The following is a 25,614-nucleotide window of genomic DNA, read 5'->3' as shown; positions in this document are numbered from 1 at the left end:
ATCCTTATAATTACATATGTGTAGTATGTAAATATGCATTTTAAATGGCAATTGAAGGTATCTCTTTCTAAGTATCTTTTTAAAAAATCCCAAATACACATTTAAATTGTTTCCATAAAGAGAATCATGCAAATGGCTGCCTTTTAGTGCAGATATAACTTAACACAGTTTAGGCAGTTAAATCAACTTTCTAAATCATGTATTTAAGCCAGGAACTCGCCTCCTTCTTTTTTGATTCAGAGACCGAGAACAAGATGATAAAGCAAGGAAGATGCATGTGGTCTCTCGTCAAAGCTGGGGGGCATGGGGGGCACCTGAAGAAAGGTGGCCTATCTCAGGAGATCCATAGGCTATGTCCCTTATGTGCTACATCTCTCTTTGGCAAGATCGACAGGCCTGCCTATCTAGAACAGTATCCTTGTCATTACCCCCTTCTAATATTTCCTTTCTGAAATGTTTGCAAGTTAGTATGTGAGTTTATCCAAAGGATAGCAGTGAAAATTTTACTCTAGTATTTTCATTCATTCATTCATCCATCCATCCATCCATTCATTCATTCATTCATTTTACTGGCTATATACCATGCATGGTGCCAGCCTTTGTGAGAGAAGAATGAGTGTGTGAATGGTTCCTGCATCCAGATACAAAAGTAGCCCATAATAGATGGTGGAATATGATAAGTGCTGTGAGTGTGTTTTAGAAAATGAAAACAATGGGCATTTAGAAGAGGAGGAGAGTGCCACAGTCCAGAGAGCAGGGAATGCTTTGGGGAGGAAGTGAATTCTACTCAGACCTTGAAGTCCCGTTAAGCATTGGCAGGAAAGAGTAATCTGGAGAGATGCCCTCGCTTTTTTTGTTCTATCTTCAGTGCCTGGAAGAGGCCTTAAAAAACTGCTGGTTAAGTCAGAAAATAAAGTTGCAGAGCTTCCGCACCCTTGCCTTGATGCAGAGGAGGGACATCAGAGCTGGAAGCAGGGAGAAGGGAAGTGCCAGGTCAGGCGCCAAGGGGAAGGTCACAGGAGAAAGGGACCCTTGTCTTGGTAGGAAAAGCTTCATGTGGACAGTGTTAAGATGAGGCTGGGCATCTGTGTACTTTATTGTTTTAGGTCATATATTTAGGTCTCTGATCTATTTTGAGTTCGTTTTTGTGTACGGAGACAAAGAGTAGTCTACTGTCACTCTTCTGCACGTGGCTTTCCAATCTTCCCAGCACCTTTTCTTGAAGCATCTTTCTTTTCTCTATTGTGTGTTTTGGCTCCTTTATTGAAAATGATTGCCCATGTACAGAAAAAGTTAAGAACCATATGATTTGACTCATATGTCTCTTTTCTCTATTGTGTGTTTTGGCTCCTTTATTGAAAATGATTGCCCATGTACAGAAAAAGTTAAGAACCATATGATTTGACTCATATGTCTGATATAAAACTGAAAGCAATGAATGAAAAAACAAAAACTCATAGACGCGGACACCAGTGTGGGGGTGGGGGGGTAGAAAAGAGTAAAGGGGGTCAAATGTATGGTGATGGAAGAAAACGCGACTTTGGATGGTGGGCACACAATGTAATATACATATCCTGTTCTATAGAATTGTACACTTGAAACCTATATGATCTTATGAACCATTGTCACCTCAATTAATCCAATTTTTAAAAAAATAATGAAGTTGGGCACATTTGAAGCTAAGATTGGAGAGAATTATTTTTGAATTTAAAAGTAATACAATATCTGTGAAAACAGATTTGTCCACTTACAAGGAATTGCTTAGTCATAGCTGTCACATAGCTTAATTTTATCTTGTAGCAAATGTAATAATTTGTATGTGTTGACACAATACCTTACATTCTGTTAGATGCAACCATTGGAGTGAACTTCACATTTCATTATCTGGGAAGCTAAAATCCAGAAACCAAATAACTTGGTGGTAGCAGAGCTAAATTCAAAACTTAAGATTCTACTCCCAAGGCCAGTGTTCTTTAAACCCCTCAGCTCAAGTATAGTTTTGTATTATTTGGAAGGTTTTAGACTGGCCCAGATGGTGCTGTCTCAATAAAGGAAAAGGATGCTGAAGTATATCTATCTATCTCTTTATTCTTATTTTTAAGAATGGAAGGCTGAGCTCTAACCAAGAGATGCAAAAGGCCACTTCCTCCTATTCTGTGCTATTGCCTAAGACACAGCAGAACAAGCATGATTTGTAAGCAGAAAAGACTTAATCCCCAGACCATCAGGAGCCAAACAGAAACCAAAATTTAGTTTTATTTGCTTATCATTGGCTTAGGAAGTCATATGATAAAGAAGAATGAACACGTTTGGTCAGAATACCTGTAAGGCCCTGACCCTCTGAGGATGGGGAAGATGGTAGTGGGTGAGTTGATTCTCTTCTGAGGGGGGTGAGCTTCATGAGCTAATGAGCATTTTCCATCTGTTAGATCAAAAAACAGGTTTCTACAGCATTTGGCAGGGAGGGTTAAGCATTTGGGGACCACATGGAGACGATATAGAAGAAAAACTGAGGGGAAAGCTGCTTGTTTGGCTTTAGCACGCACCAGACGTGAGCATGTCCATAAACAACCCCCACCCCAAACAAAGATAAACCAGAACGCCACTCCAAAATCCACCACTTGTCAACATTTTCTTTCCCGTTCTCAATTTTTCATGTCCACAGTTTCAATTTAGTCTCCTTATTCTTCGCATATTGTGCTAAAAGGGTACAGATTAAGTTATATAAATATGTACAGAGAGAGATCAAAGCAGTTGGGGGAGGAGGTGTCAAACTACTCCAAGTGGCATAAAGCATTCCTAAATTTTAGTTATTGAAAGGGAAGGCAAAAGAAAGAGCAATACAGACTGTCAATTATTTTCCAGCACACAGACACACACAAATGATGTATGTTAGTCCAAAATGTTGGGGACCTTGGACTTTGAAGTCTATTGAAGACTATAGTTTTCACTGTCAATGCATGCTCTCTAATCTCATTCATTCTACAAATACTTAGAGAGCTCCAATTAAGCCAGAGGAGCTAGGGCAGAGCGGTTAAAGCCAGCGCAAAGCCAGGATGGCTGCATCCAGCCCTGGCTCGCCCGCAGACATTCTGTGACCTCCGGCAAACACGCGTCTCCTCCGCTGCATTTCCATCACTGGTACAATGAAGACGTAAACAGTGCCTGGAGTTGTGGTGACTAAATGAAGTAGCACATTTGTGCACATGGTAAGTGCTCAATAAATATTCTTTATTAGTGTGATCGTGTGCCAGGCATAACCTCAGCCACACTCTCATTACCGCTTAGAAATTCTTATGTTAATCCAGCGTGGACTGTAATTTGTATTCTTCACAGTGGTTGTTGGAGATATTTCACCCAATCTATACCTGTCTCATGTCGAGACTTTTCTATTCTAGATGGTAAGAACTTGGAGGACTGAAATTATACCTTCTTTATTCATATATTTCCCAGATTGACATACAGATAGTAAACAGTGAAAACATTTATCGAGTGAATTTGTGAAGGACAAGTTTTTATTGAGTCCACTGTTTTTATTCAGCATATAATTTAATTGGATAAAAAAGACAAAAAGAAAAGGATGCATGTGAGAATATGATGAAGTACAAGCCATGCACAGGGATGCAGGCCTGTCCAACCCATGGCCCGTGGGCCATATAATGCCTAGGATGGCTATGAATGCAGCCCAACACAAAATCGTAAATTTACTTAAAACCTCTTTTTTGCTCATCAGTTTTCGTTAGTGTTTATGTATTTAATGTGTGGCCTAAGATAACTCTTCTTCCAGTGTAGACCAGAGATGCCAAAAGATTGGACACTCCTGGCCCAGCTCTGATCTTTAAGAGGCTGAAGACAGGGAGTTGGAACAGAATTCTATCTGTCTTGAAGGATGAGTAGTTTAGTTATGCAGAGGAGATAATGGTATCATTTCTTGTGAGAAGGCATTATACATTTCTGAAAAGGAAAGTGGCAGATTGATGACAGAAATGTTCAAAGGAGACTACTTTATAAAACCTTTAAAAATATCTTGGGGCAAAGAAAGAAAATGTTACACATGTTTTTAAAAGTAAATCATTTAATTTTATAGAGTTGGGAAGATTACAGAAGCAATCTAGATTTCCCCATCATTTGACAGTTTAGAATATTGAAACCATGGGAGTTCAATCATTTAAAAAAAAGAGAATTTGATAATTTTAAAAAGATACATGATTAATAATATCCATAGAGTAATCCTAGTTTCTGCAGACAATGGTGTCCCTCTTCACCCTGGCGACTTCAGAGGGGAGGGATATAGGCTTAGGGTCCCTGTTTTAAGTTCTTGTGATTGTGAGTGGAGGTCTTCCTGTTTCTCAGGATAATCAATCAGTGTACAAATTGAACTTTACAAACCCTGCTGTGAAAAATGAGTGCTATCTGGGTTAAAATTGTATTCGAGTCTTGGACTTATAGCCTGGTTGGTGTACCAGCACTACCAAATAGATCATTTCTTTCGCTAATTGTTTCAGGGGACGTGGAACAGAATTAGTTATCAGATAAAAAATGGAGGAAAGGGATTAAGCAATCTTCCTCTTTATATTAAATAAAAATGCCAAATCCAAAGTTATTAGTTTTGCAGGTGGACAGACCTAGTAGCTGGTATGTCACTGGTTTGTAAGGAGTGCATTTTCTTTCCTGCCTTCCCACCCAGGTCCCACTATGTCTAGAGAGACATAGCAATGAGGGATCCTTCTGTCAAACAGAAAAATTATATGCAAAGATACACTTTCTCATTGTAAAGCAGAGGTTATTAAGGAAGTGGCATTTGGATGCTGTCATCAAAATGTCCAAGAAGTAAGAAAAACATTCGGAAAAGAAAATCAAACCATTTTGATTTAATATTTTCTTTGAGTTTTAACAAAAGATCTATGCACTTTAAAAACATGTCCCTAACCCAAGGGGTAAACCTTTTCATTTTTTTCTTTTTTCTTTTCTTTTCTATCTTTCTTTCTCTCTCTTTGTCTCCTCTGTCTCTCTTCCTTTGTCTCTCTCTCTCTCTCTCTCCTTCTCTCCTCTCTTTCTTTCATAGACAAAATATATGACTTTCTTCTCTTGAAAGTTCCATTTTGTTTAATGGTGGTTTCCCTATCACCTCTTCTCCTGATAGATATTATAACAACATTTAAAGACTTATTGCCATAGGTATCAATATTTTATAGAAAACAGAAAACATAGGGAAAATATGATGTGAAATCAAAATTTGGATCGAAAAGCTATCAGAGGAGGAGAATTAACATGAAAAATTATAGGCTCTGCTTATATTCACATCCTGACTCCACCACATAACAGCTGCATGATACTGAACGACTGATTTACCAGGCTGTGACTCAGTTTCCTCATCTGTGAAACAGTGGTAATTACATTACCTACCATGCAGGGGTTTTATGAAGATTAAATGAGTAAACACATAAAAGCACCTTGAAAATGACTGACAAATGGGAAGTACTTAATAGGAGTTAGCTAATACTATTTTTCTGTAATTATTGTTTAGTTAATGCACAGTATCTCTGTCATACAAATATGAATAATTTCTCAGGAAATTAAAGCACTGGGTTTGAGTCATGTGACTCAGGAGTCAACATGAGCCAACACTAGGTGTTCAGGTTCCCAATTTCATTCCCTTCCCATTGCACCATGGGGCAGAAGACCAAGTAAGGAAGGTTCTGAAGACACAAGGCAGACAGAAAATGGAACGTTTGCTTTGACAAATATCATATTTGTTTAGTCCCTAAACTGGGTTCTGATGAAAATGTGAATTGTGAATTACTTTTACACAATATAAACGCATTTAAAAAATTTTTCTTTTCAATGTTTTCGATATGCAAAAAAATCCCAGTGTCTCTAACAGTTAGTGTTTCCCTTAAAGCACATTTCTTGGACTTTGTCAGTATCTAAGTCACATATAGCATTTGAGTTGAAGAGACACCATTGTCTGCAGTGACATTGTCTTTTCCATGTTGTACTAATTTGCATCTCAAAAGAGTCACTACTTCCTGTATTTGGCAGGCATACTTATGGAGCCTACATCTCCTTTTATTTAAAAAGGTTTTATTTATTTATTTTTAGAGAGAGGGGGAGGTAGAAAGAGGGGAAAGAAACATCAATGTGTGGTTGCCTCTATGTGCCCCTGCACTGGGGACCTGGCCTACAACCCAGGCATGTGCCCTGATTGACAATGGAACCAGCGACCCTTTGGTTTGCAGGCCAGCGTTCAATCCAATGAGCCACACCAGCCAGGGCTACATCTACTTTAAACATCAACAGTGAAGCTTTTCTGTGTCAAGGGATATCTATTCGTAAACATGCAAGTGGAAAGACCCTCAAGATCTTACTTTAAGTGGGGGCTATGAGAAACTTCAAATGGCCTGTGGTTCAGTCCAGATATAGTGCCTAGTCTGAAGACCTGTGAAGGATGCAGGTATAGAAAATATTACACACATCCTTCCTTCTTTATCCAAAGCTCCCTTCATGGCATAATACGTTGGTGGAAGAGGTGGTTCTTAGGGATCAGAACATTTGTCAACAGTATCTGGAAACAAAGCATTTTGCAAAGAGAGCATCAGCACAGAAAGCCAGAGGAGAGATGCTCCCCTGTGTCTGTGTGGGGCTACGTTCAATGTCCCAGCAAGGTCTGCCCTCACTAGCAAGCTGCCCGCCAGGGGAACGGGTGGTCGAAGTTCTTGTTCTTCTAAGATGCCCTTCCCAAGCCTTTGCTTGATCTTCAACATCCAACTTCAGTGCCTGGAACATTTTTTAAAAAGGTTTTCCACGAAGAGTTCAGAAAAATAAATTATACAAATTCTTAAATCCACAATTTAAAAATTTCTATTGTTCTCAAAGAAAGGAACTCATGGATATTGTGCAGCTAGAACATACATTTTAGATAGAAAATAAGCTAAGATTGGACAGGATCCATGGACCAAGAAGATACCTGGATCTTGCAATGCCTTCCACATCAAACCTAAAACTCTTCACTTCTTAAACTGCATGATGTTCCACTCATGAGTGTTTCACTTAGGTGTGTGAGTTATTCTGAAAATTCAGTGGGTCTCAGCGGGAAGGTTAAAGAAGATAGTTCACACACCTTAGGGCTATGCATTAGTCATTCAGATGGCTTCCCTCACCTGCAACCAGGCTACTAAAGGAAGAGGAATGAGGAATTTTATAGCATGCGCCATCTATCCTAGGTGAACCTCTGGCATTAATGTCATTTAACCTGTTATATAGGGCACTGCTATGGCATAATACACCTAAAGGAAGAAGGAAGAGCAAAGGGTGGAGCGTGGGGTGGGAGAGGGGTGTGTGGGACATGGGGAACATGTAAAAAGAGATTCCTTTTTTATACCTGCCAACTCATCTTCCACGTTTGGTTCACTTTCAAACTGTGCTTTGAGAAAAACTCTGGCCCCTAATATGAGGGTCCATTTCCAGCAGCTCAGAACATCTTGTGGATCGGGTGGATTATATTTTTAATGAAAGCTGCAGCTTTATTCCATTTTTCAAAAATCTGATTAGACTTGAGTCTACTTTCTTAAATCTCTTCTAATTAAATAATTTGCATTTGAAAATTCTATCAACACAGGTAATAAGAGCAAATATAGAGTATTCAGGTGTTATTGCTGACACATAGACTTGTCTTAAAATTAGTACTAAAAAGCAATAAAAATTTTCAAAGTAATATTATCCAATATTGTATTTGGAAAAGTCATTTTATTATAGTTTCTGTGGGGGCTTATGAAAAGTATTCATCCCTGGCCACATTTTCCTTTCCCAATTTCATTTTTATAAGTTGTTGTCAATGTATTGTTACATAAGGCCAGGTCAGAAATACTATTTTGTATATGCTTACTAGATATCGAATGATGTATACAGCTAAAGTGGAGTTTCTTAAACTTGAATGTGCATAAGAGTTACCTGGGGAAATTGCTACAATACAGATTCTGACTCAGGAGGTTCGAGGTGACATCTGAGGTTCTGTATTTCTAACAAAATCCCAGGTGATGCCTATGCTGCTAGTCTGTAGACTAACCCGAAAGTGGAGAACCAGGGATTAACGATTGCACAGCAACCACGAAGCTGTCTTCATCTCCTTCAGCCCTGTCTCCATCTCTCTGCTCACCAACCCGTAGTGGCCCCTTTAAGCACACGTACACTGTATTTTCTGAAATGTGAAGAATTTGAGCAGCAGCTGTGGGTGTCAAAGACATTCGTGTGAGTCCTTGGAAACCAGGTGATGTTTTGGGGATTTGAATGTCTGCTCACTCAGCAACAGTCCTGGTGTGTCCAGCCTGGAGGACCTTCTGGTGACTAAGGGACGTTAAATTGTTAAAGGAAGCTTCCCACTCACCCTCATTCGTACCGGCGTACTTGTTTGGCTTAGTGCCGTGGCACTTAACGTGCTCTTTCTTGTGTGTAATCTCAGCTGTGCGGTAATCCTCTACTGTAAAAGTATGAGTTGTTGTTATTTGCCTTTTACAGACAAGGAGCTGAGGCTTAAAGAGCTTTGAGCAAGATCATGTGATCTAGAGGAGCCTGAACGGGGCCTAGTTCTAATGGGGTCTGGGGTTCTTTATGCAGGACCCAGTCCTACCCCCTCTCCTCCCACTCCCAATACGGATATGTGAAAGCAATATGTATACATTACTTTCACTAAAGTGCATTTTGTTCAAAATGCAAAGCCTCCTTTCTGTGGCCTGTCCAAGGAGGTGAAATTTGCTCTCTGAAAGACACCACTTCCAAGAGCTCCCAGCAGGGGGCACTGTGGCATCAGAAATTCAGCTTCCCTTGCTGTTTATGGCTCTGAGGTTTTTTATTCCACTCACCCCCAACCCCCTCTGTGTTTTCACTAGGTCCTTATTCACATTTATTAGACCGGCAGCTGATATTCATCATTGGAACTAGCTTATACTTAAGCATTTAAGCAAAGTTTTAAAAATACACTTTTTAAAAAGCTGTGGAAGACATTATGGCAGATACAGCAAATATCAAGCCTCCCATAAAAGTAGTTTCCCTAGTATGCTTCTTTTTAATTAATAGATGTAGTAAATTAAATTCTGAAAAAAATAAAGGCATGAATCTCTGTAACTTTGATCTCTTGTACCTGCAGCAAACGCCTGTTGTGCTTACTCTTCTTCTGCTACAGATTAATTTTATTTTCCAAACCGAGCAATAGATGAAAGAAGATAAGCAGTGCTTGTCTGAGTTTCTCAGGGTTATTATTTTCCACAGATCAAATCAGAATAAAAGACTGCTGTTCTAGACAGGTCCAAGGCTGAACAGCTTCAGTGTCAAGCCTACAGTTTCCTGGGATTCTTCCCCCTCCCTCACTCCCAGGCCAACAGGGGAAGAGCTTCGCCTTCCTAAGAAGCAAATAATCTGAACTAGTGTCTCCAGGAAGTGCAAACAGGCTGAGGCTGCTGTGCATGGTTTTCCTCCGCTTTGACTAAAGCAACAAGATGTTGAAATATCAGGAAGAGATGTTGGAAAAAATCCTCCTGGTGGTGTAATGATATTTTTTGTTTCTAAGGAAATCACATGCTAACCATAGCCTCCTGTGACAATTTGCTCACCCCAGGATGGTATCAGTATGGAAGAATGGCTTCCTCCCCTCCCCTCTGCCTTGCTTCTCCCTGCCATTGGATATCACCAACTGAAGAGCTGTCAGGTGGGGGCCCAGTTGCTTTCATCTAGTGCAGTGTCCCATTGGGGCACTCTGCATCTGTCCTGCTATGGAAGAAAGGGGATAACCAAACTTCCTGAGCTGCAAAGAACCTTAGAGATTTTTGTTTTATATGCTACTGAAGCCGCTCCCCCACAATGAGCAGGTCGTCATATCATTTGCCAAAGGACACAAGTCTAGTCCTGGACCGAAGCTGGACCCTTGTCTTATGACTCTGCTGAGGTCGGTTTTTCTCTCCAGCAGTGATTTCTCAGATCACCGTCAATATCACTATTGGGTCCAATGTAAACATTCAGTAAAATTTGGCTTTCTATCTAAAAACAATTTTAAACATTATTCCCATTTTAGCAGCATAAAACCCATTCGTATAAACATTTAGCAAATTTAATGTGAAATTTAGTTATTTAAGCTTTACCAGCATTTTGATTTTCTATGTTCATTACAACAAGAAATCTAAGTATTTTTAAATACATCCCACTTTATAACATATACCATATTTTTCGGACTATAAGACACACTTCCCCCCGCCAAATTTGGGAGGAAAATGGGGGTGCATCTTATAGTCCGAATGTAGTTTACCTGGCTGCTGGGGGTGGGGTGGAGCGGTGGAGCGGGTTTTTTTTTCCTATTTTCCTCCTCTAACACCTAGGTACGTCTTATGGTCTGGTGCATCTTATAGTCCGAAAACCTGGTGTATAAGTAATACAGTTTCTGCACCACCCCGACCCCCACACCAGAAAACACCCTTTTTCCTTTCCAGGACTGTAAACATTTGAAGGAATTAACCAATTTTAAAAATTATTATAAATTGGAGGGAAAGACAATAATGAAAAAACAAATATTGCCTTTGGTCGAGTCTGTCCTGCTGCCTTCCATTTCTATAACACGGAAAAGCTCGTACATCCCTGCAATAGGGGCAACACATCCATGCAAAGGAGAGTCACTTGCATGCTTATCTGTGACTTCCCCTGGCATGTTAATGTTTTACACCAGCAAGTAGCAGTAGTTACATGCAAAGTGTGCACACAGGTGCAGACAACTAGCAGTGAAGAGCCAATACAGTTGCCTGTTCCACCCATGTTCTCTCTTGGGATGTATAGGTAGGTCACAAGCTCTGGTCTACAAGTGTTGGTTGTACTGTTGTTCTTGGCATTTCTACATTTTGCTCACGTCATTGTAACTTGGCATCCTCATTTCCTTCTCAGATTCCCATCCATCAATCAACATTCACATTTTAATGCTAACTAAAAAAATTTATTCTTAGAACATTTTATTATTAAAAATGAAATGTCTATCGGTGATAGTATTATTATTATTAAGATCATTATTAGGATTATTATTATTTTTGCAAGTGCTCTGCTTATACTGTTGGCCAGATTTGGTATAGTGTGACTTTTTGCGTGATACCAGATTTTTCAAGAACATCTAATCCACGAATTTGCACAATCTGACTTAGCTGTGAGAGCGACCTGGGCCTGCTAACTGAATCCCTGGGTAGGCAGGCCTAGCCCCCAGGCACGTGAGTGACAGATGCACCCACGGAGCAGAGCCGTTGATAAAGCAGAGGGGCCTGTGTACACTGCTAGATGCTCTCTCCAGAGGAAGAAGCATGAAACAGAGCAGAGCATGCCCAATTATTTTTGCCAGATTTGCCAGCCAAAGGCATAGAGAGAAGCCAGGAAGAAAAAGTAAAATCCTTCATCATGGAATAGATAAATATGAGAATATGGAATAGGGATAATACATTCCCTAACATACTTGGAAAACATTACTAGAAAATTTAGGAAATGCTGAACAGAACATGGAAAAATAAAATAAAAATAATTCTCCCATGAGAGGCAGTTATGCTTAATAATTGGAAATGTTTCCTTCCAGGTCTTTTCCTGTGTCAACCTGGTGTTATGCAAAATTTTAGGAGCAGCCTTTCTGTCTATTCTTGCATTCACATGTAGCCGTCATTCTAAAAATGACTAAGGTCCTCTAAGAACTCAACCCTTTAAAATCTAAGTGAAAAATATAAAAGCAGAGAGAAAGCAGAATACTCAAGCTTATTCTCTGAGTTGTGCTTTTTAAAATCCATTATGGCCTTAAATCAGTCCTGAAAACAGTCACGCACGTATTGGCCCAGACATGTTACAATTTATTCCAGCTGAGTAGAAAAGAAAGTTTGTTTCGTGTATTTGCTTGTACACCTTCTTTCCCACACCCTACCGTCAAAAAGAGAAGAAACTGGCTGAAACTCGGGGTGTCTCTCAGCCCTCCCATTAGTCTGATCATTGAATTGGGTATTCCTTTTATACCTCCAAGCCACATGTGGTAGAACTGTAGAAATTATAACAGAAAACACCTGGGAAAGCCACCTATTTAGGGAACAAGGACATTTCTGAACCAGCCAGGTGGTCGGGAAATCCTGGGCAACGGTAGTGCCCATTCTTCTCAGGGACCACACTTCTGCAAGTGGAGATGCCTCATGGATTTCTGTGCACAGGGAAGTGACTGTGTGCATACTCGCCATCAGGAGCTCCTTCCCAGTTTAATCCGCTAGAATGAGTTACTTATATTTTCATAAGGCAACGCATGTGTGAAGTCTCATGTACATCCTACAGGAGATGCACACATATATGTGTTGTCCAGGATTTATTTTTTCTTACACACTAGCATAGTAAGTCCCTTGAATATATTTTCAGTTTTTTAACCTAAATAGAATTCCAATGCTTGATTAACATTTCATTCAAATAGCATACACTCTTTAGTTACCTGACTTTAGCAGAGGTACTATCTCAAGAGAAAATAAGAAGAATGCTAAGATAATGAGTACAATAAATAGCCAGGAGGCTTTAGCACAGGCAGAAATTTTAAAGTTCTATGGTGTTAGGATCCATGTAGGAGGGTGACCTTAGTGGAGACTCCAAATAATGCAGATTTGCTCAACAGGCCTGTGTGTGCTAGAAGTTATAGGAGTTATTGGGGAAGCCTGGCCAGTAAATCAATCCTATTCAATAGGAGAAAAACGACCTAAGAGTCTATGGACCTGAGAAAGGTCAGAGCCTCGTAATGTGTTGTCACCAAGTCTTGCTCGTGTGCAAAGCAATGTCTAAACTAAGATGATGCTCATTGGTTTTTCAACATTTGTTCTTTCCACGTTAAACAATTCAGAATGTCCTTATGTTATTTGCAGAATTATGAAACGTTGAGTGCATAAAAACTATATTTTAAGAACATCCCAAGGTTTGGTTTGGTTTGCAATTTTACTATTTTCTTGATTGAATGATTGTAGTTATAACAGTTTAATACCTTTTATGAATAAATACTTCTGTTACTATAGAGAAATTTAGATTATGTTCCTCTATAGGAATATGGTATGGGTCAATAACACCAGTAAAACTCGTGAAGATGTTTTTAAAGATAAAAAGTAAATTTCTTCTACCTCCACCACTCTGAACATAACTGGTTTCCTCTGAGACTGCTACCCTTTTTACTAAAAATAGCCAGAAAGCAACTGGGAGTGAAGGATGCTCTAGATACATTCTTAAATCAAATGTTGTTGAAAATCTCCGATTTATAGAACAAGAATACTAGGTGCTTGTGTCCTGGTCAAGGAATGGCCAGTGAACCTCCCTGTAAATTTCAGTGGATGCAATAAGACTGACTGCTTGGGGTCCCTCTTAGTAATAGTGTGTGCAAGCCAGTAAGCACAGTTAACAGCCCATAGTAAGTGCTCAACAAATATTCATTATCCTGTCATCATTCTTTGCTTGCACTTTATGACAACCAGAGAACCCAAGAAGAGTGGTCTCTTCACACTAGTGAAGGCTGATAATCAGCATTGTGTGTCTCTGTCCTAAAGCACAAGAGAAACTGGGCGCAGGTGCGGTATCACTGATGGCACTTTAATAGTTTACCCCCTCCGGCTCACTTTCTTGTGCCAGCTGATACCAAACCTTTCCCATGGCTGCTGTTACCAGACCAGAACGAGACGGAAAGTAGAGTCTGCCCTTGTGGTCTGACCCCAGAGAGCTGGAGTAGTCACCAGGGTGCGAACGGGGCCCTTGCGCAGTGTCTCCTGGAGACCTGTGCCCATTTCCAGGAAGGATCAGGGCTGGAACTTGCCCCCCCTCAAAGGAATCAAGGTAATAGATACAACATCTACCCTTTTCCCTCTTAAAAATTGCTGTAAGCTCACAAGCAGCCACAGCCATCCACAACTTTGACCTCAAGATCCAAACATGAAACTGAAATATATCTCTTCCATATCATTTGTTCAGAAATCTGCTCTGGAAGACGTGAAGAATAATTAAATACAGGCTCTTAGCTGCTTTATCCTAGTACCTTCCAGTTTCTGAGTGCTAACACTTACAGAAACGGAATGTTTGAGCACCATGGTCAGTATTTGGCCACTTCACCCGACCACCTACCCTCCTCTCGCTGGCTGCACCTACCATCTCTCTGCCAGCCTGCCGTTATGCCTCCTGCACACCAGGAAGCACTAGAGCAAAGCCATCAGAGTCATTAACCTCACACAGAAGGTCTCAGTCATTTGCTGAGCACAATTTCTCATGCCCCATTCCATTCCAAACAAATGACTTCCAATAACAATGAAACATAAGACACAGAAAATTCACACAGGATGGGGCACATGCATGCATTTGCTTTGTAACAGAGTGTAGGTGATTCTCATGTGTTTGCTATGTGCAGGTGTTTGAAAATCTAGCCTTCATACCATTGTGGGTCACACAGAGTTTTGTTTCAAATACGCATCATTACCCCAAGTAGGGTTAGGCAGAGTGTCTTTACTGAGTTAAATTGACGATAATGAAGTTTAAGTAAACAGGAATTTATAATTTAAAACAAGAATTTTAGTACTTGGAAACCATTTCTGCTATCTTAGTTTGAGATGCTTTGATAAAAAAGTATCTCCCTCCTAAATTTTGGCAAGTCCAGATAATCTGCCTGTGCTCATACACAGGGTGCTCGCTATTTGCATTATCCCCAGGTGTTGGACAACAGCCAGAATTCTCATTAGGATATGGAATTAGAATTCTCAGTAAACTCTATTAAGTACTCATTTTAGTTTATGAAAACTAAATTTTAGTAATTCAATAACTATTTAATAGATTACTGCTAAGAACACCATGGACATGAGTAAATGGCCTTCTGCACGTTTAATTCCTAAGGAACTAGCAGAATACTTACATACTCGGGTTAGTTGAGACTTTAGGGTCATCAGGGGTGTCCTTGCAGGTTGCTAGTGGGAGTGAGCTCTCCACTGAAAATCACCACAGTAGACTAGACCGAGCCATCAGAAAGGCGAGGGTTCAAGTTCCTCTCTAATAGTTATCTGAATTAAGACAAGTTCTCTAATTACTGTTTCTCATCTCTAAAATTAGATACTTATACCTCATGGGGCTCTCACGAGGGATTTGAATAGCATAATGCCTCTAAAGCTTTTTTTTAAAGATTTTATTTATTTATTAACAGAGGGAAAGGGAGGGAGAAAGAGAGGGAGAGAAACATCAATGTGTGGTTGCCTCTTGTGTGCCCCCTAATGGGAACCTGGCCCTCAACCCAGGCATGTGTCCTGACTGGGAATCACACTGGCGACCCTTTGGTTCGCAGCTTGCACTCAATCCACTGAGCCACACCAGCCAGGGCTAAAGCTTTTAAAGTTCTGTAAACTTCAGCTTTTGTGAATCAGTTTATCTTCCACAGATTGCAGCAGAGAACCATGAGAATAGTGGCTGTGTATTTAATTAAGGTGGATGAAAGTGGACTGTATTTTAAAACCAGCTAGCATGCAATGGCCTGCTCTGTGTTTTTCTAGAGCTGACGCCTATGTTAGGAACCATTCCCATAACAGAGGTGGCCGGAGGTAGGACCAGGAAAACTTACTTGGAAGAGGAGTTCAGATGAGGGAGAGGTTTGAAAGCCGAGTATTGTGGTCTTTAGAGGTCGTGAAGGAACAAGCTTAGCAAAAGAGACAGAATAAATGGTCAGCAAAGTAGGAAAAATAGAAGTAGTCTGTGGCATTCTGGGAGCAAAGGAAATAAAGTGTTTCGAGGGACATAATAATCTACTATGTCAAATACTGTATTTGTAGAGGTAGAGAAACAGTCTGCAAATTGCAAATCCTAGGAAATGGCAGCATGCAGACAACATGGCTCCTTTCTTGAAATGACATTTGTTGATTTTAAAATGTCTTAGGGTTCTCGGCTACCTGGGGGATGCCTAGCAAATTTGTATGTGAAATTGGATGTGTTAGCAGCAAGTGAGCAGTAATTGTGTTAGATCCCCAAGTGGAGAGAAAGGCATGAAGGAATAGTAGACGAAGCCTACTTCTCAAATCTGTCGGTTTCTACCACAGGAACACCCACCTCCATGTAACAAACTGCAGAGAATGAAATGCGAGGGGAAATGAGGTTGTTATGAAAACGTGAGAAACAACGTGCTTTTGGGACCAAATTTTCACAAAATTCAAAAGGAGTAAAGATCTACTTTGGAACAATTTACCTTTACCCCTCTTTCTTATTTTTTTAAATAAATTTCCCCTACCTGGTTTTCGAAGCCAAGACATCGTTACTCCCTTAAATTAACAGGCAAATACCTATCTTGCCTGTTTTGAAAATAGTTCAGTGTCCTCTAATCCATTTTCCTGGAAAGTTTCATGGAACTTTTTCTTGAAGTGCTGCAAAGCTCAAATTCCAGCATCGCCTAAAGAGGTTACTCAGTTCGGAGAACAGCCTCCATTTAGGAAAAATGGAGGCTTCCTTAGAAGCTAAGGAAATAAAGTGTTTCAAAAGAGAAAATTATGAAGATACTTTTTCTTGGTAGAGAAACAGCTCTTAAATTACAAAGCCTAGAAAATGATAACATTCAGACAATAAAACGTCTTCTTTCTTGAGGTGACTCCCTGTGTATATAAAAGTATCTTGGGTTTGTTCGTGGCCTGCAATTTCTCTCTCATAGTTCTCTCCTTCTTTCTTTTTTTTCTTTCTTTTTTTTTTTTTTCTAGGCATGCTGTCATGTCTTCCAAATTTTAAAGAAAGGGAGATTTTTAAGTAACATCTGCTGATTTTTAAAATCGGTCATTTTTCTCTTAAAGCATTACTTTGGCCAAGCCTTCAAGTGTGGAGGCCTGAGCTAACTTTAAAGGCTACCTAAGTGAGGTCTCTTGTCTGCTCTCACACACTCGTTCATTTGTAGAACATGTGTGTATTCATCAAGCACCAGCTAGGACACATATAAAGAACACAACTCCCGCTATTAATGCTCTCTTTTATTCATTGTTCGTTTGTCTAAATTTCTTTTATTCCCCCAATGATCACTTTATTCTGTTCTGACATTATATCTCAAGAATTCATTCTGATTTATAATATTTTTTACTTCAATATCCTTTTGTAAATGATCTCTTTTTATTTTACCTTATTGCAATCTAGCTGACCTCCTTATAACTTCAGAGAATTGACATTTCCATGATCCTATCCTTTGGCAATTTTTTTTAGAGGCATTGCTGGCAAAACACAAGTAAAATGAAATGCATCCAATGGTGGTATTCTTCAAATAATCGGAACTCAGTCAACCCTCTCTCTGGCAGGTAATGACAAAGGAGACGGCGGTGAGGGCTGGAGAAAGGCAAAGCAGTCATATAAAAAGCTTACGTAAGAAAGTATTTGCACTTTAATTTTCTCTTTAGGGTATTTTTGCTGGTTCTGGTACTATTAAGTTTGGTTTGGTTTTATCACTAGTTATTGTATAAACAATATATGGGATGAAATCATTTTAAAAATGCATATTTGGCTTTGTCAGTGATGAACGAATAATAATTCAAGAAAGAGACACCTCAACAATTATCATAGATGGTAACTGTTTGATAAATTGATAAGAAAGTTTCATAATCTGCCTCATTAAGCAGGAACAAAAAATTAATCTGGAGAGATGTTTACAAGTGAAAAGAAGTCAATTACTCATAAGATTTTTTAATTATCAGAAAAATATATTATTAAATGATGCAGTCTCTTTCTATGTCTCTCTCTGAGTTGTACAGACCCCATGTATACAGAGAAAAGAACAGATGTAATTGAGGAAATACTTTCAATTGTGTCTCATTCCTCCCTAAACTGTTTGTGGCTGTCTGACCATTTTAATTCTCATTCTTCTGGGTAAATTAGAAGCTTAATAACCAGCAGAGAGTCTCAGATCTGGGATTAAGACTCATTGATCTAATTGGTAAAAGCCAGGAAGTCTTATTAGTATGTTGGAACTTAAACTAGAATAGGAGCCCTTGCCAGAAAGTTCCATTCTAACAAGGATCAACATTCTTGTTATATTCCTAATATTCCTTGATATATGTCCCTATATTCCTAAATCTTTAATGCCATTTATTGGATTTTTAAAATAAATGATAGACTTGTTGATAAGTATATTTAAAGGAGGTTGCTATTATATTTGAAATAAAATATAAGTGTGAAACACAAAAATTCTCTTCTCAAGTAAAATGGATTGTTTTTAAAGCAATATAATTAGATTTAGCCACTAAGTTATGATATTTCTATCTAATAAGATTTTGTTCCGTAGGTTTATTTTTAAGTCTTTCTTCCCACTCCATATTAATGCTTAGTCAACCCAGAGACCTTCTTCTGCGTTCCAGGATTTTATCTGTCTTATAAAATTGCTTATCTCCTTCTGTTAACTCTTCCTACTCTTTCTTTGTACAAACGTGTGAACCTCCTTAATACATGAGTCATTTTCCCAGTTATTTCCCTGCCCTGCCTCACTCCCAAATTCTTATAATTTTGCTGCTCTTGCTCTCTGAGAAATACTTGAAGGGCCAAAATTGACCAAAGCTGTTCTAGAAATTAAAGGTAACACATTTCCAAAATCTGGGAAAATCTGGAGTGTGTTAGGGTAAATGGCATCAACTCTGCACTTCATCAGCTTTCACACATTACACATTGTTAAAACTCCTGGTTGTCCGGGTGGTTAAAGACTAATAAGGCTTAACGGAGACTCTTGCCACTAACCTTTGAGTCCTAGTACAGTAAGGACATCACTGAATTTTTTATTAAGTCAGTGTATGAGCTGAACCAGCCTGTGTAAACCAGTCACTCTCAGGAGTAAGAAAAAAATGTTACTGAATTCACAAAGATTTTCTCTCAAATGTATGAGTTATTGAATAGATTTCAAAAGTTAAGAGAAGAATGTACAAAGAAACCTGAGGTTTTTATTAATGATATTAAACAGAGTAGAGGGCCAGGCTAGAGGAATTTTCCTTGTGATGATTTCTCATATCTCCTGTGCACCCCCTTATTCATTAAGTCAAATCCTTTTTCAAAAGCCAAACCTATGACTTATTAACTTACAAGAGATTTCTATAATAAATACAGGAAAACCCATGCTTCTTATCTCTGCCTTGATTTGGCCTTTTTTAAGAAAAGGATGTATACTTACAACATAATTTACTGATATTCTATACAGTAAAATGCTACCATTTAGAAATAAAAAAGTTTATAGCTGTCAACTACTTGTATGGGATAGACATTTAATTGACTAACAGGGTGTGAATGATTCTAATGGTGAATTTGACATAAAAATTAGAATTTTAATTTGTCAATTTAACCTTTTAAAAGAAACCAGATCTCATAATATTATCAGCCATAATACTATCAGCAAAGTAGTATTTAAAGTTCCCTCTGAATATGAGGTCCTGCCCTAGGGTTGGGTTACTTCCACAATGTTTCAATAATATGCATGGGAGCATGTACCGAGTGCCAGTTATTCTCCTGAGCACAGGAAGACATTGGCAAAGGAGGCAGACAAGTCATCTGCTGGTTGAGATTAAAGGAGGGAGATGGAAAAGGGCAACATAAATGATCGATTCATTAATGTGAATTTATAGGAGATGCTTCAAAGAAAGTGAAGAAGATTATAGGGTAACCCGAGTTAATCAGGGAAGTTAAAGAAATGCTATATTTTGCCATGTATTATGCACACAAAACTGTGGGTGCTCATTACACATGGGAGTGCGTTATGCGCAGCAAAATACGGTCATCTCTGGGGAGATGACATCGGATCTGAAATTTAAATAACAGCTGGAAGAAGCAGGGGAAGAGGGGGAGATAAATGGTCAATAATACAAATTCACACATTTGGGTGCAATCAAAGAGGTATACTTAATAAGTTAATGAGGTGTTCAAATGTTATTGATGCCAAGAAATCTGACTTCATTTTTTATGATGACAAATAGTATGTATTCTGGTGGACACTGTCTCACATTGTCTCAGAACTTATTTCCCAATTTACTCTCTTCAACTGTAAACCATGTAAGAATTCTCACTGGGATGAATGATGTTTATGTTTTATTTCTTATTTGGGGGATAAAATTAATGGGGAGCACTGGCAATAGGTGTATACTTATTTATGAATGGGCCCGAATCAGCGTATCGCCAGGATATCTTGTTCGTTCATTCAGAACTTCCATAGTCCTCATCTTCTGCCTTATGACATCGCGTAACTGATTAACATACATTCCTCTCATTAAATCGGTCAGATATCGTGCTTCTTGTAGACATACTCTTAAAGCCACAGTGATGTTTTCTTTGTTTAATGCAGTGGTTATATAAGTAACCAGACAGCTATAAACTTCTTAAGGGTATCAAACATTTTATTTTTTCTGTTTTGGCAGTGAAGTCTAGCACCTCCCCTTTAGTGAATGGGAAACATAGTCAAATAAATGAATGACTAAAAGAATGATTGAAAGTTATTTTTGAAAATGAACAAGGGAAGAATGCCCTGTCATTCCCAGATAATCAGGATTGGTTTTAACAAATCCCTTGAATTTCAATATAATTGAATGGAATTGAAGAAGCATAACATTATAATTCCAAAGCAACAGCATTCCTCTGAGAATGCCCTTCTGTCAGAAGCCAGATTTTGGAGTTGCTGCCAACTCCCTGATGGGGAACATTTCTGGAGGATGTTTTCATTGTCAGGATGCAGAAAAACCAAACCCTGTATTGTATTTAGAGCAATAAAGATAAAATATGGCATTTGGCTGTGCCCTAAGTGGCTATGATAGAGCCAGTACACACATACACCAGCTTAGGAGCAGTCACTGAGCTGAGGCAGGTCCTCCAGAGAATGATGACCTCTGCAAGGTCATCAGAGAGAGTACAGATAGGGCCAAGTTTGGTGGTAATTACAAGCAATCGCAAGTATAAATGCATTAGAGTGAATGTATGAGTATGGGTAGGTTCATAGCAGTCCCATGCAACTGAAATGACAATTCTAGTACTTTTTAAAATTCGTAATCAGTCTGTTTTACTTTACTGTATTATAAATGGTCTAACTGAAAATCATGTCCCATATATACACATGCACACGCACATATGTGTATATGTATATATATGTGTGTATATATGTACACACACACACACACACACACATATATATACTCTCCCACCTGTTATGGTTGGTTCTTCTCCAAACTGGTTTACTCAGCATGGACCTTTAATCCCTATGTATTGAAAGCAGCAAAAAGCTGCAAGATCAAACTGTGGACTGATTTTGTGTTTAGCTCCTTTAGCATCAATTGAAAATTGTAATTGTGATTAATTATCCAATCATCTTTAGATTTCACTTTTTTAGGCCTTGTGTTGCATTACCCAGGCCTCTAGTGGATTTGATATTTATTGTCCACAGCTAGTGTTTTGTGAAAGGTTACAAAATACAGGTATTTATTTCTTAATTCCAAGTCTCCTGGGAGCTCATAATGGTGCTGATTGTTTTAAAAGTAGTGGAGTGTTTAAAAATATCTTAAAAATTAACAGGGCCTGCATTTTTTTTTCTTCTGAAAATGCCATTAAGAGCAATCACAGGTTCCCTGAAGAGAGGATTCATAGGACCATGCACTTCAACTGTCAATTATTTCTTCATGCTGTTCCTGTAATTTTAGCCTTTAGCACAGCTAACTGAATTGAGCCGGAGTTGGCATTCATTTCTCCTGCTTTAGCAGAAGTTCTCTATGTAGGTATGAGTAAATAGAAAATGCAAAGGTTAAAAAATTATGTATTTTTAAAGGACAGCATGTTACTAAGTTGTTAAGGAGACATAATTAAACTGACCACTATTAGGTCTATTCACGCTCCTTCTAGATGGTTGGGGCCTGCGGGCAGTGGGAATAGTACCCCATATGAGAAAAATTCAAATGATACCAAATAATTAGAAATGGATTTTTTCATATAACATTGTTTTATTTTCTCTTGTAAGGTTAGTCCCCCCCCTCCAAAATCCATCATAATTGTTACAAATGGAATATATTTTAAAATTTCTGAGGTATGGCAAGCAGATCACTTTAGCGCTGTTGGAGAGAAAAACCACTCTGAAGTTCTTCTGGATGATCTAAGAATTAAATGGACACTGGACAAATTAACTGGACCAGATAAACAGTTTAATTATACACATGGGGAATCCATATAAAGATGAGAGTTTCCAAAGATAGGCAAAATGAGGTTTATGTGCCATTGGAGCTAAGGAGAGGTGGGTAGGAGTCTGGGTCTTCAAAGAGAAAGAAGGTAATTCGCAGGAAGAATAAAAGAGGATTTGTTTGGTAGACACCCACTTTCTGGCCCATACAAAATAAATGGGACACTGGGAGGACTGTGATCAAAGGGGCCTTGCTGGGTTCCTCCCTGTGTGTAACACCTGCTCGGTATCTCGACATACCATAGCTATTTATGGTACAGTCCTTCATCTAAATTCTCTCCAGGCACTTAGGGGAGGGGCAAAGGTTTTGGCATTTTAGTTTTTTGCCTCTTAAAATAATGAGATTTAAATAATCTGAATGCCAAGAATTGGCAAATTTGGGGTGGAAAACTTCTGTTTTTCTACAGCTCTAAATAATTTAGGATTCTTATCCCACTTCTGCACTATGCCATTTTTATTTCTTACATAGAGTCTATTGTTTTATTAATGATACCACAAAGCTATATATCCATCGATAAAGGCAGTATTGCACAGAAAATAGAAATAATCATTGGACGGATTAGACCCTGTTTGATCGGACTGCTTACTTCCAGCCCCTGTAACTGTTCCCTTTACAAGGAGCCAGGGAGTGTTAAGTCTAGAAAGGACTTCTGACATTTTCTACTGTAAATTAAAGGTAAAGATCTCTCTCATGCAGGAATAGAAACTTATGGGGGAGGAAAGATAATTTTGCTCTATACTTCTAGATTCTTGGCTCTGACACCCCTGTAATATAAAGGCAGATTAACGGGAGAAAAACAAACAGAAGTTTAATAACTTATATACCACCTGTAAACATGGGAGGTAGCCAGGCAAACTAACTCCGAATTGGCCCAAGCCACCTCCTTAAAAAACATCACCAGTTAAAAATGAAAGACTGTGTAGTGGGGTGGGGGGAGGGCGCTGGCAGGGAGGCCAATTATGGACGGTTACCAAGAACAGCACAGTAAACAAGGGTAAGGTTGCCATACAGATTTGTCATTGCCTTCCCCATTGGTAAGAGTTTCTAGAGGTTTAAAGTCATCCTACTCTTCTCGGTACAGAGAGGGAGACACCCTCACAAATGGAGATTTCCCCTATAAATACATCTTAATAAAAGGTAACTTCTCAGTTTTCAGGGCTTTCCCTATGTCTGCTCTTTCTTAAAAAAATAATTAGCCTAAAATAATCCTTATGCCAGAAAGACGTATATTGCAGTGGGAAATTGTGCTCCCTTTAAAGTAATTGTAGGTGTAAAGCATTCAGTTCTTGCCCAGCCACTGGGAGGCATAACAGTAAATGGAAACAGTTGAAGAAACTATAGGTCAGTAGCCTAAACACCTTGGGGCCATAACCCTCAAGACCACCACTAGAACCCAGTACCCCTTCTTCCCGCCTAGCCCAGGGTTCTTCCCCCTGTGCTGGGGCCACTCCATCCTTGGGGAATATATGCCTGACTCCACAGGGATCAATAACTGTCATTCCCATTTCATTGTGACTTGGACTCATAAATATTTGAATTTACAAGGTAGTTCTGAGCACCAATTCTAATAATCATCCAGGACAGGGGTAACTCCCCTGATGATTTGTCCCTATAAATTGCTTGAATGCCTCAATTTAGGAGGATTTTTTAATATACTTGCTTATCTTAATCTTATTCTTCTATAATTTTGCCACATGGTTTGTGCCCTTTTATCCTGGATTTGCTGAAAAGAAACAATAGCTTAACTCTCTCTTCTACAAAACTCAGTTGAAAATATAAATAAATATATGTGTGTACATAACCTACTATGAAATATCTGCTTTCTTGACAACCAAATCTTATGACTGTCTTACATGGAGATCACCATTAATTAACATTTCCAAGATTTTTTCAACTGTATTACTATTAAGCAAAATCTCCAATATTTCACATTTACAAGTTTTATCTCCTAATTCTTAAGTGTGGACTTTAAAAATGTATCTCTGTCAAATGATATTTTACTTAACAATGATCAGTTCTGATTGGTTAATATCTTTAATTTTTTTTCAGTGACTTTTGATTATGAGGGATTTTTAAAAATAATATTTTATTAGAGTAATTGTGATTAAATAGAAACTGGAAAGTATTGAAAGATTTTATGTACAGATCTATCTATATTCTTTAGTATAGCCATATGTACATATCCATAAACAGATATGTCTGTATATTAGATATTAATGTTAATGATCAAATACAATCACTTTGTGTTTTGATAATCATTTAGCTACCTTTCTTAATGCATATTTTTAGAAAGTTTTTAAATATAATTTTAATAAATAATTTCATTTTCCCTTTTCTCAGGAATTTTACGAAATTTAAGTCTCCTAAGATGGACTACTTTTCAATTTGGAGGTCATTTTTATAAATTTATGAGCCATGCCTCATGTTATTTTTTATCAAAGCCCTTGGCAAAATTATTGAACATAATAGGAAATATACAATGGTTGGTTATTGGTATTCTAAGTAAGGCAGAGGGAAAAGGCAACTCCAATGCAGTGTGAGAAAGAGCTTGGAAAGTTTCCTAGAAAGGGAATGAGCAGGGGTAGAAATCAAAGTGGTGGTAAGGCACAGCCAAGCAAAAGAAACAGGAAAATGGCATGTTGCCACTGCTGGTTTACCCACTGACAATGCCGGTTTGAGGTGGAAGCCACAGGCCACCAACATGCCCAGGTGGCATGAATGTATGAGTTTCATTAGCTTAATGTAGAAATCACTGTCGTCTGAGATTTGCTGCTTTCAAATGCTTTTTGGCAGTACTGAATTAAGGAAGTCATTTGAGTAAGTTAACTATGCTGTGGTCTACAGAATATTTGATTTATTAGGCTTTGACAAGAGAAGATTTAATACTGTAGAGGAGCAGTAAATTGTTAACTGTGTATACAAGAACAGTGTGCCGTTTCCGAACTGCCCGAAGCAATACAAATGTTGCTTTGCCTGTGCCTTGGTGCACAGGCAGCAATGAAGAGTCCTTTCTCGGGGTTCAGCATAAAAACACACCCATTTTTAAATAGGAAAACTGGGGAAGGATTGAAGATTTTCATCTTTCATGTGCCTTGGGGGTGTTTGGATTAAGTGTTTGCTGATTTGTATGTGAAAAAAAATCAGTTTTTACATTTTAAAGTGTTAGGAGAATGCTTGCAATGGTGGGGAGACCGATCAGGAAACTAGTTTACCCCACCATTGCCAATTGATGGCATTGAATTTTGAGGCATTTTATTTTTGTGTGTGTGAAGTGAAGGAGGTAGCTCAAAAGACATTGGTGGGAATGCTGTCCCAGGATTAAAGGACAGCTATGTAGAAGTTGCCAAGAGCTGAGTGGGAGAACAGATAGTATGGAGCAGCTGGGCAAGACCTGGGCAAATCAAAGGAAACAGGCTCTTCT

At 38.7% G+C, this 25,614-nt stretch overlaps 1 protein-coding gene across 22 annotated transcripts in view; it reads left to right on the top strand.

Annotated features, from left to right (window-relative positions):
- Nucleotides 1-25,614, top strand: part of NRXN1 (neurexin 1) — a 1,071,808-nt gene that overhangs the window by 593,156 nt on the left and 453,038 nt on the right. The window lies entirely within an intron of this gene.

This window comes from Desmodus rotundus, chromosome 5, assembly GCF_022682495.2.
Source record: "Desmodus rotundus isolate HL8 chromosome 5, HLdesRot8A.1, whole genome shotgun sequence".
NCBI classification, from domain to species: Eukaryota; Metazoa; Chordata; class Mammalia; order Chiroptera; family Phyllostomidae; genus Desmodus; species Desmodus rotundus.
Note: the sequence above shows the minus strand (reverse complement) of the source record. Positions and strands in the feature narration are given on the sequence as shown.